General features: G+C 27.1%; 1 long non-coding RNA gene across 1 annotated transcript; it reads right to left on the bottom strand.

The window, feature by feature from the left end:
* Nucleotides 1-1,303: 1,303 nt before the first annotated feature.
* LOC107965803 lies at nucleotides 1,304-3,150 on the bottom strand. The gene is made up of 3 exons (XR_001706250.2): nucleotides 2,931-3,150; nucleotides 1,863-2,012; nucleotides 1,304-1,561 (listed from the first exon to the last, which is right to left on the bottom strand). It is a non-coding gene; the product is annotated as an uncharacterized LOC107965803 (long non-coding RNA).
* Between the last annotated feature and the right edge of the window lie 8,623 nt (nucleotides 3,151-11,773).

The following is an 11,773-nucleotide window of genomic DNA, read 5'->3' as shown; positions in this document are numbered from 1 at the left end:
TACATATCAATCAAAATAACCTCAGGTGATTTTTTCGTCAAAGCATATTATCGAAAATACAAACAAAATTTTTAAAAGATTCGCTTTGATTCCAAAATCTACCTGTCGCGAAATGTCTTCTTGCACATAAAATTCATTATTTTATACGCAACAAAAAAAGAATGTCAAATTTTTAAACATATTATTATCATTACAATTGTATGATAATTGTAATTCTAATTAAATATGATATATTACTAAAGAACATCAGATTTCTTCATTCTTCATTTCTTCAAAAATACTTATTTTAATATTTTTTATGTATTTTCAAATATTAATTCTTATTTATGAATATAATTAATAATATTATAACGAAATTTGATCAATATAAATTCAATTATAATGTTATTTTATTAAAAACGCGTTGTGCAAGAAAACCTATCCTAATCTAATACATAAAATATTAAAAAGAAAATGTTACTACTCACGGATATTATAAATATCCATGGTCACTGTGCTCGTGCAAAATTCTACGTATACAACCAGTTACCCGTGTCGATTCGGACCTTTCATCCTGCGACATGATTGAGTAACCAGAGGAACAAAAATGCATGCGACTCACCATTCGATGCGAAGATCTGCAATGCCATCAGTCGTCGTAATCCATGGGAAATCGTCCTTTGAGAAATATCTATAATAAAACATAATAAATTACAAATAGCATAAAAAAGATTGAAATTTTAATAAAATGCAATAGCAATAAAAATCTTTAAATAATTAAAACTTGAAATGATTTTTTAAAAGAAGTAGAAAATTTTAACAAGTATAAAAATTTAAATAAAAACAAAGATAATTACCTCATCGCATGATGAATAATCGCCTTATTATCTTGAGAGAAGCACTGACTCTACCGAAAATGAATATTTTGAATAAAAATATAAAAATAACTACTAAAATAATATTCGTTAATATACTATATTCTGTTATCGGCAAACAAACACTGACTCTAATTTCGCGTATAATTACTATATATGTTATATTATATACATTAAATTCACTTTGAGTCACACTTCAAAAGATAAAAAGTATTACTACGAAGCAAACACTGAATCTACTAATCGCATTGCGCGCGATTACAATTTTCTGAAAGAAAAGTTGTAATAACAAAGAAAAGAGGATTAAAAAAAAAACATAATACTTTACCTCTTTTTTTTATTAAGCCTTTGTTATAGAAAATATTATTATTTTTCTGAAATTGTTATCTAAAAACGATAAAGGAATAATGAAATATTTAAAATAAAATATATGATCTAATTTATGGAAATAAAAATTGTTCAATATCCTTTATATTTTTATATCAGTATTCATAAATATTGATATCTTGATATGTTATGAATTACTTAACAAATAGACAATAAAAGCAATCCATCCAAAAAGAGGGAAAAAAATAAAAATATATTTATTTTCAATATAAAATACATTACCATTTCTCCGTAAAAGAACTATTGGTAAGGAACTATATCAAACCATTATTGTATCCATATTGTAATACGTTTTTGCTGCCTTGAGGTTTCTCAATTGCCTATTAATATATACAAAAAGCTATCAAATTTTTATAGAATAATAAACATATTTTTAAAATGTATGAAATAATCCAATCAAAAATTTTTTTTATAAGTATAATGTGCAATTTATCGTAATTTTAATGACGAAATAGATTAATAAAAAAAAATTTAATCCACCAAAAAATTATCGATTTAAAAAATTAATTTAAAATAATCATCAATTGAAATGCGAATTAATTTTGCAATAATAATATATATATATATAAAGATAAAAAACTAATTCTGATAGTAAATTTTAAGTAAGAAATAATTACATACCTGTTGCGAAAAGAAGCGTCTAATTGTCACGACAAAATGGCGGACTGCGTTATATTTTCGATTAACGAAATTAAAAATGGCGATGCGGAGGGGGGGGACGATCTTCTTCCTTGATGAACAAAGGATGCACGAACACGAATCTCCAATATCCTAATAAAGATCATAAAAATACGTTATGCCAGCACTCAAAGCAAAACAAAAACATGACACACACAAACTTATGCATGTAGGCTTACAAATGGTATATATGAAACTATTCTAAATATGTCTATCTCTGTCACACTAGAAATGCATTATCACATTTCCATGCTCGTAACCAGATCGGCTATTATTTGTTAAGTTATAATTTGCACAAATGAAAATCTAAATCGTAGAATAAATGTAGATTCAAGTAATATTGAAACAAAACAATATTTGAAAGGAAATTCTCGTTCAAATATTTATGGTAGAAACAACCGGTAACTGTCGTATAAACGTGCAACGTAGAAGCGATAAAAAAGTGCAAAAAACTATTTAATTTTGGAATATTACTTTATACACGATTAAATAAGTGTGTAATAACTGTACAGGATATTGATTTTTAATAAATTACACCACAATATCGATAAAACTTGTACAAAATTAAGCACTTATACCGGTGTTACACGTCCCGTATCCACAAATTTTGAAGGTAAACTGACGCCATGCGCACTAAGATGCGCACTGCATCGTCTCGTTACTGCGCTGTTGCAAATTTCTGATTGGCTGAATAGTATGCTAGAATTTCTTATATTAAATCGCGCGAAAATTTAAATATTATATAATATAATTTTATTGAAAATTCCTTTATTTTGAGATAAATCAAAGAGAAGTCTCTTCTTAATAAATTCATAAGTAACATGAAACTATAATATTTTACCTAACAAATATGTAAAACTTACAAATATGATAAAAAAAATTGAAATTTTAATAAAACGCAATAACTATAAAAATCTTTGAATAACTAAGAATTGTAATGATTCTATTTTTTAAAAGAAATAGAAAATTTTAAACAAATGTAAAAATTTAATCAAAAACAAATAGAATTACCTCATCGCATGATGAATAATCGCCTGATGAATTATCTTGAGAGAAGCACTGACTCTACTGAAAATGAATATTTTGAATAAAAATATGAAAATAAGTCATTATTAATATTCGTTAATATACTATATTCTGTTATCGGCAAACAAATACTGACTCTAATTTCGCGTAAAACTATTTTATATGTTATATTATATAAATTAAATTCACTTTGAGTCATACTTTAAAAGATAAAAAATATTACTATGAAGCAAACACTGAATCTACTAATCGCATTGCGCGCGATTACAATTTACTGAAAGAAAAATTGTAATAACAAAGAGAATTGGATAAAAAAAAATATAATACTTTACCCCTTTTTTTATTTTTTATTACAGAAAATGTTATTATTTTTCCGAAATTATTAACTGAAAATGATAAAGGAATAATGAATCATTTAAAATAAAAATATAATCTAACATATAAATAAAATAAAAATTGTTTAATATCCTTTATTTTTTTATATCATTTATATCAATATATTGATATCTTGATATGTTATGAATTACTTAACAAATAGACAATAAAAGGAATCCAAAAAATAAAAATATATTTACTTTTAATATACTTTTAATAAAAACATTACCATTTTTCCGTAAAAGAATTATTGACGAGGAATTATATCAAATTATTACTGTGGTATCCATATTGAAATACGTTTTCCCGCCTTGCAGTTTCTCAACTACCTATTAATATATATAAAAAGCAATCAAATTTTTATAGAATAATAACATATTTTTAAAATGTATGAAATAATAATGATCGTATTAAAAGATGAAATAATACAACCCAAAATTCCTTTTTATAACTACAATTTATCGTAACTTTAATGACAAAATAGATTAATAAAAAAAAATTTATCCACCAAAAAATTATCAATTTAAAATATCTGTTTAAAACAATCATCAATTGAAATGTACATTAATTTGATAATAACAATATGTATATAGAAATAAAAAAATGATTATTAAAATAAATTTTATATAAGAAATAATAATTACATACCTGTTGCGAAGAGAAGCATCTAATTGTCACGATTTTCAACGACAAAATGGCGGACTGCATTATAATTTCGATTATTGAAATTAGTAATGGCGATAGAGGGGGGTGGGGGCAGAGGGGCGATGTTCGGTAGATGATCAACAAAAGCCAAGCATGCACGAACGCGAATCTCCAATGTCCTAGTAAAGATCATAAAAAATTATACGTTATGCCAGCACTCGAAGCAAAACAAAAACATGACACACACAAACTTATGCATGTAGGCTTACAAATGGTATATATGAAACTATTCTAAATATGTCTATCTCTGTCACACTAGAAATGCATTATCACATTTCCATGCTCGTAACCAGATCGGCTATTATTTGTTAAGTTATAATTTGCACAAATGAAAATCTAAATCGTAGAATAAATGTAGATTCAAGTAATATTGAAACAAAACAATATTTGAAAGGAAATTCTCGTTCAAATATTTATGGTAGAAACAACCGGTAACTGTCGTATAAACGTGCAACGTAGAAGCGATAAAAAAGTGCAAAAAACTATTTAATTTTGGAATATTACTTTATACACGATTAAATAAGTGTGTAATAACTGTACAGGATATTGATTTTTAATAAATTACACCACAATATCGATAAAACTTGCACAAAATTAAGCACTTATACCGGTGTTACACGTCCCGTGTCCACGAATTTCGATGGTAAACTGACGCCATGCGCACTAAGATGCGCATTGGTTCGTCTTGTTACTGCGCTATTGCAATTTTCTAATTGGCTGAATCCTATGCCAGGATTTATTATATTAAATCGCGCGAAAGTTAAATATTATATAATATAATTTTGTTGAAAATTCCTATGAAATTCAATAAATTGATAAAAATTGTTAAAGAATATAATAAAAATAAAGAATTGAAATTAATTTAATACAAAAATTAATCCAAAAGTATTATAATAAAACAATTTAAACTAAAAATTAATTAAATTTCGAAAAACGATGATTCAAAAGATAAAATCGCAATAAAAAAGAAAATTTAAGCGATTTTCATTTTAAAGAATTTCTTATTTTATATTTGTATCATATAAAAATGGAAAAGAAAAACTAAACTTAATAAATAAATAAGTAAATAGATAAAATATACAAAATTTACCAAATATATTAAACTAAAATAAGCAAATTTCATTCGAAAATATAGATGAATAAAAAAGAAAGAATGAATTAATTAAATAAAAATTAATTATTTTGAAAAATTCATTTATAATATAAAACATAACGTAACGAGAAAGAAAAAAATATTAATAATAAAAAATATATATATTGAAATAATTTGATTGATTTATTAAAAAAATATATATGATTGTAAAGAAGAAAAGAAAAAGAAGCGTAAAAGAAAAAATGAAGAAAAAAAAATATAAACCGTTTTTAAATCGTCAGACAAATGATACTTGTTAATGAATTAAAGTAATAGCGGCCTAAGAAGACATAAAAAGAAATATAAGAACCTCCCGCGGAGGTTTAATAAAATAGTATCTGCAGCTCAATTTAGATCAAAATATCCAAAAAGAATTTAATAATTTAAATTGAGCTGCAGGCACTGCGTAGTTCTTAGCTTGGTATCGTTTTTTAAAGAATAATCTTTGAAAAATTTTCAAAAGAAAGTATTCAAAGATTAATCTAATACAAAAATCGATACCAATTACCAGGTCTCACCAACGAGGAGGTGACTACGCATCGAGACCCACCTAAACCTAACAAATAAAAATTAAAATTAACGATTAACTTTAACAAATTACAAAAATAAAAAATATATAAAATTAATTAATGACAAAAGTTAAATAAAATATATAAAAATTAAATAAATCTGAAATGTAAAAGAAATATTAATTATAAATACACAAAATAAAATAATCATTTGAATTAGTATACAATGAAATTTGACAATAATTTTTACAACATTTTCTTTATATTTTTTACAACAATTTATCCCACAATGTCCAACGATGAGATTAAATCTATCTTAATTTAGACTTAATAATAAAACTAAATCAAAGATTCATGCATCCTATTGAATATTATTGAATATCACTGATAATAAAGATATCCAAACGAAAAAAGGTATTGGCATAATAAAAAAATAGAGAAAATCTATAATAATCGATTTACAAGAGTCATCAAACAAATGATAACCATGTTGATCAGCAGAGAGTTACGACAGCGGCCTAGTAGCTGAATGCATAGTGTCCACAACGACCACGAGAAGGAACTAGAAATCATTTCAGGACCACCGGAGCCGAATTACCAAGACACAGTCCTAACGACTCACAGGAAGGAACTAAAAATCATTCTAATACCACTGAAGTCGAATTACCGAAGACGACATCCAACATACAGGACCTATCTCTGATCAAATATTCAAAGATATCAATCGATCAGAGCGCGGACCTTCGACTGACCACTGGAAGTTAAGCATCAATCCGATGAACTCTTGCAATTTTTTCATGATGATTCATGACGAAAAATGTCACGAAAATAATGAAGTATAGAACATGAGAATAGAGACATGAAAATAAAATCTTGAGAAAGAAATTAGATAACGATTCCAATACCCATAGAAATGAGACATTCGATTTGTTAATTTTATTAATATCTGTAGTCCAGTTTGCCTAAAAAATTGATCAAAATAATTAAATGGAATTATGGAAAATTCAAACTGGATTACAAAAGGAATTCTTAACTTGTTTTTCGAAGACTATTATTGATAAAATATTTCGAAAACTTTGTAAGGAAATAAAATTTGTAATAAAGAATTTTGAAGAATAAAAAGTTTGGAAGACGATGTTAATTGCCATCGAAGAGATGATTATGCATCGAGACCTAAATTAATAAATAAAGAATACGTAAAAAAATATTATATAAAAATTACAAATTAAAAATATATAATATAAAATAAAATATAAAAAAATAAAAAATATATAAAATGAATTAATGACAAAAGGTAAATAAAATATATAAAAATTAAATAAATCTGAAATGTATAAGAAATATTAATTATAAATACACAAAATGAAATAATCATTTGAATTATTATACAATGAAATTTGACAATGATTTTTACAGCATTTTTTTTATATTTTTTACAACAATTTATCCCAATGTCCAACGATGAGATTAAATCTACCTTAATTTAGACCTAATAATAAAACTAAATCAAAGATTCATGCATCCTATTGAATATTATTGAATATCACTGATAATAAAGATATCCAAACGAAAAAAGGTATTGGCATAATAAAAAAATAGAGAAAATCTATAATAATCGATTTACAAAAGTCATCAAACAAATGATAATCATGTTGATCAGCAGAGAGTTGCGACAGCGGCCTAGTAGCTGAATGCATAGTGTCCACAACGACCACGAGAAGGAACTAGAAATCATTTCAGGACCACCGGAGCCGAATTACCAAGACACAGTCCTAACGACTCACAGGAAGGAACTAAAAAATCATTCTAATACCACTGAAGTCGAATTACCGAAGACCACATCCAACATACAGGACCTATCTCTGATCAAATATCCAAAGATATCAATCGATCAGAGTGCGGACCTTCGACTGACCACCGGAAGTTGAGCATCAGTCCGACGAACTCTTGCAATTTTTTCATGACGATTCATGACGAAAAATGTCACGAAAATAATGAAGTATAGAACATGAGAATAGAGACATGAAAATAAAATCTTGAGGAAGAAATTAGAAAACGATTCCAATACCCATAGAAGTGAGAAATTCGATTTATTAATTTTTATTAATGTCTGTAGTCCAGTTTGCCTAAAACATTGATCAAAATAATTAAACGGAATTATGGAAAATTCAAACTGGACTACAGAAAGAATTCTTAACTTGTTTTTCGAAGACTATTATTGATAAAATATTTCGAAAACTTTGTAAGGAAATAAAATTTGTAATAAAGAATTTTGAAGAATAAAAAGTTTGGAAAACGATGTTAATTACCATCGAAGAGATGATTATGCATCGAGACCTAAATTAATAAATAAAGAATACGTAAAAAAGTATTATATAAAAATTAAACAAATCTGAAACATAAAATAAAGATTAATTACATAAATTAACAAACATACAATAAATTTCTACAAAAATTTTTACATTTTTCGCTTTATACTATATATATATTATATCTAAAACGCTCGCATTAATTAAGAAATATATAATAAAATTAAAGATTAGCTCCCACGTTGTCCATCGTCGTCCATCGTCGTCCATCGTCGTCCCACGCTGTCCATCGAGATCTTAAATTAACTTAATAACTAACATCTTAATATTAAATCCATAATATATAACATTTCTATTAATATAGCATCCGTATCAAAAATACTATCATCTAACTTAAAGCGAAAGAAAAATTAAAAATATCAATCATTACTATTAAACAAAATTACAATATAAAGAGCATTTAAAATTCAAGAACTAATCAAATGCTATCCAAAAAAATAATAAGTATTAAAGAAAGTTCTAAGGTCGATGAAAAAGAAGTAGAAACTTTAAAAATTAACTTTCTCTGTCGCGACTCATATCACGACTTACATCAGTGGACTTACGAAAATCGCTGGACGGATGATACTCATCAGTGACCAATCGAGGGTTACGACAGCGGTCTAACAGTCGAACGTCTTATGTCTCAACGACACAGGAAGGAACAAGGAGTAAATCCTTGACCACCTTGAGTCGGATTACAAAGACGACGTTCGACCACGAGACCTAACTCTGATCGAGTACTCGAGAGTACCAATCGATCAGAGCGCGGACCCTCGACTGGCCACCGGAAGTAGAGCACCAGTCTAGCTATTCCTGCAACTGTTGCGTGATTTGTGATTAATAATGACTTGAAGAGGCAGTAAAAAATTGAAAATTTTGTATTTCGCTTTAAATTAGGGATAATACTTTTGATACGGATACTCTTATAATAAATTTAATATAACTTAATTATATAATTAAGTAATAAAATTAGTTATAATATATTGATTATAACTAATTAATATAACTTAATTATTGATACCCGCAGTCCAGTTTATTTAATTAATCGAAATAATTAAAAAAAATTATGGAAAATTTAGACTGGACTGCAAGTGTGCGTAGTTCTTAGCTTGCCATTGCTTTTCGAAAATTATTAATAAAATATTTTAAATTTCGAAAAAATTTCGGAATTTTTAATAAATTTTATATAGAAAAAATGAAAAGCAATGCCAATTACCGGGTCTCACCAACGAGGAGGTGACTACGCATCGAGACCCACCTAAACCTAACAAATATAAAAAAAAACATTAAAAATTAATGATTAAATTAAACAAAATAATTGAATAAAAATAAATAAAAATATACAAACAAAATATCATATAAAAATTAAAAAATTTTTCGGTATGTAATATACATATATCACATATAAAATTTGCATTAATTACAAGTATAATAAAATTAATATATAATATAAAATAAAAATAATCCCTCGTCGTCCATCGTCGTCCCACATTGTCCAACGATGATAGCTTAATACTAACTTAATCTGTACCTTAAATCTATAATTTAAAATACATAACACTTCTATTAATATTATCCGTATCAAGAATACTCTCTTTTAATTTAAAGCGAAAAAAAAAATATTCAAATCATTTATACTAAATTAGTTATAATAAATAAAATTTCAATAAAAAAAGAGAGAACTCAAAAAATAACAAGCAATAAAAAAAGAACTCAAGATACGTGATCGATGAAAAATCAACCCTCTCTGTCATTCTCATGTCACGACTTACATCAATGGATTTACGAAAATCGATGGACGGATGATACTTGCCAGTGACCAATCAAGAGTTACGACACCGGCCTCGCAGAAGAACGATTTACGTTCTGACGACACAGGAAGTCGATTTACAAGTACGACGTTCGACCACGAGGCCGAACTCTAACCGAGTACTCGAAGGTACCAATCGATCAGAGCGCGGACCCTTGACTGGCCACCGGAAGTAGAGCACCGGCCCATCGACTCCTACCATCGTTGCATGACATGAGATTGACTTGAAATAAGCGACGAAAAAAAGAAAATATAAAAATAATTAAAAGGATAAATTGAGGAAGAAAATGCTAATCATTTATACTAAACAAAAAGAAAAGGGAAAACTAAAAAAGTAACTAGATGCAGGCTAAGAAAATAATAAGCGTGATCGATGAAAAATCAACCTTTTCTATAGCTCTCATATCACGACTTATATCAATGGACTTATGAAAATCGATGGACAGATGATACTTGCCAGTCGTGACCAGTAAAGGGTTACGACAATGGCCTAATAGTGGAACGCCTTGTGTCCCAACGACACAGGAAGGAGCAAGGCATAAAACCCTGACCGGAGCCGGATTACAAAGACGACGTTCCACCACAAGACCTAACTCTAATCGAGTACTAAGGTACCAATCGATCAGAACGCGGACCCTTAACTGGCCACCGGAAGTAGAGCATCGGTCCAACGACTTCTGCCATTGTTGCATGACTTGAGATAAAGAGAAGAAGAAAATATAAAATAATCAAAAGGGTAAATTGAGGAAGAAAGTAAAAAACGATTGAAATAATGATAAGAATAAAAACTCGAGATGAAAAATAATGAAAACGAAAAGCGAGAATATAAAAAAGTAAAAAAATTAAAAATTTATATTTTTCGCTTTAAATTAGAGAGTATATCTTGATACGGATAAAAACGCACTTATTGCAATAAACTTAATCTAATTTATATAATACATTAACTTATAACTAATATCTGCAGTCCAGTTTAATCAATTAAAAATTTAAAATATAAATTTATAATTTTATGAATTTAAAAAAGTCAAAATAATTAAATGAATTATGCAAACTTTATTATACTGGACTGCAGATGTGCGTAGTTCTTAGCTTGCCATCGCTTTCCATATACTATCATTGATGAAATATATTTGATATTTTTAAATTAAAAATATTTCGAAAACTTTAATAAATTTTGTGATATACTTTTGGAAAGCGATGCCAATTACCGGGTCTCACCGACGAGGAGGTGACTACGCATCGAGACCCACCTAAACCTGACAAATAAAAAAAGAAAAATATTAAAATTAATGATTAATTCAAATAAATTAAATATAAAACATTACAAATAAAATATACAAATTAATTAATAACAATAGATAGATTAAAAAAAATATAAGAGGAATATTATATTAATTAATTATAAATATATTATGAAATGACATAATTATTTAAATTAATGTATAATGGATCTTTACAATGATTTTTACAAGAGTGTTTTACCTTCGTCGCTTATAATTAATCCTACGTTGTCCAACGATGATAGATTAATATTAATTTAATGTATATTCTAATATCTTAAATCTGTAACTCGTATCAAAAATATTCTCGTCTAACTTAAAGAAAAAAGGAAAAATTCAAATTATTTATATTAAACGAAACTACAATACAAAAAAAAATGAATGCATGTTCAAAATGCAAGCCAAAAATAATGAGTATTAGAAGAAGAACCAAAGATATGTGATTGATGAAAAAAGAAGTTTGAAAAAAATCGCTCTTATATTATTACTTACATTAATGGATTTACGAAAATCGATGAACAGATGATGACCAATCGAGGATTATGACAATGGTCTAATAGTTGAACTCCTTGTGTCCCAACGACACAGGAAGGAGCAAGGAATAAATCTCTTGACCACTGAATTACAAAGACGACGTTTCACCACAAGATTTAACTCTGATCGAAT

Source organism: Apis mellifera, linkage group LG12 (assembly GCF_003254395.2).
Source record: "Apis mellifera strain DH4 linkage group LG12, Amel_HAv3.1, whole genome shotgun sequence".
Taxonomy (NCBI): domain Eukaryota; kingdom Metazoa; phylum Arthropoda; class Insecta; order Hymenoptera; family Apidae; genus Apis; species Apis mellifera.
This window is presented reverse-complemented; position numbering and strand designations above follow the sequence as displayed.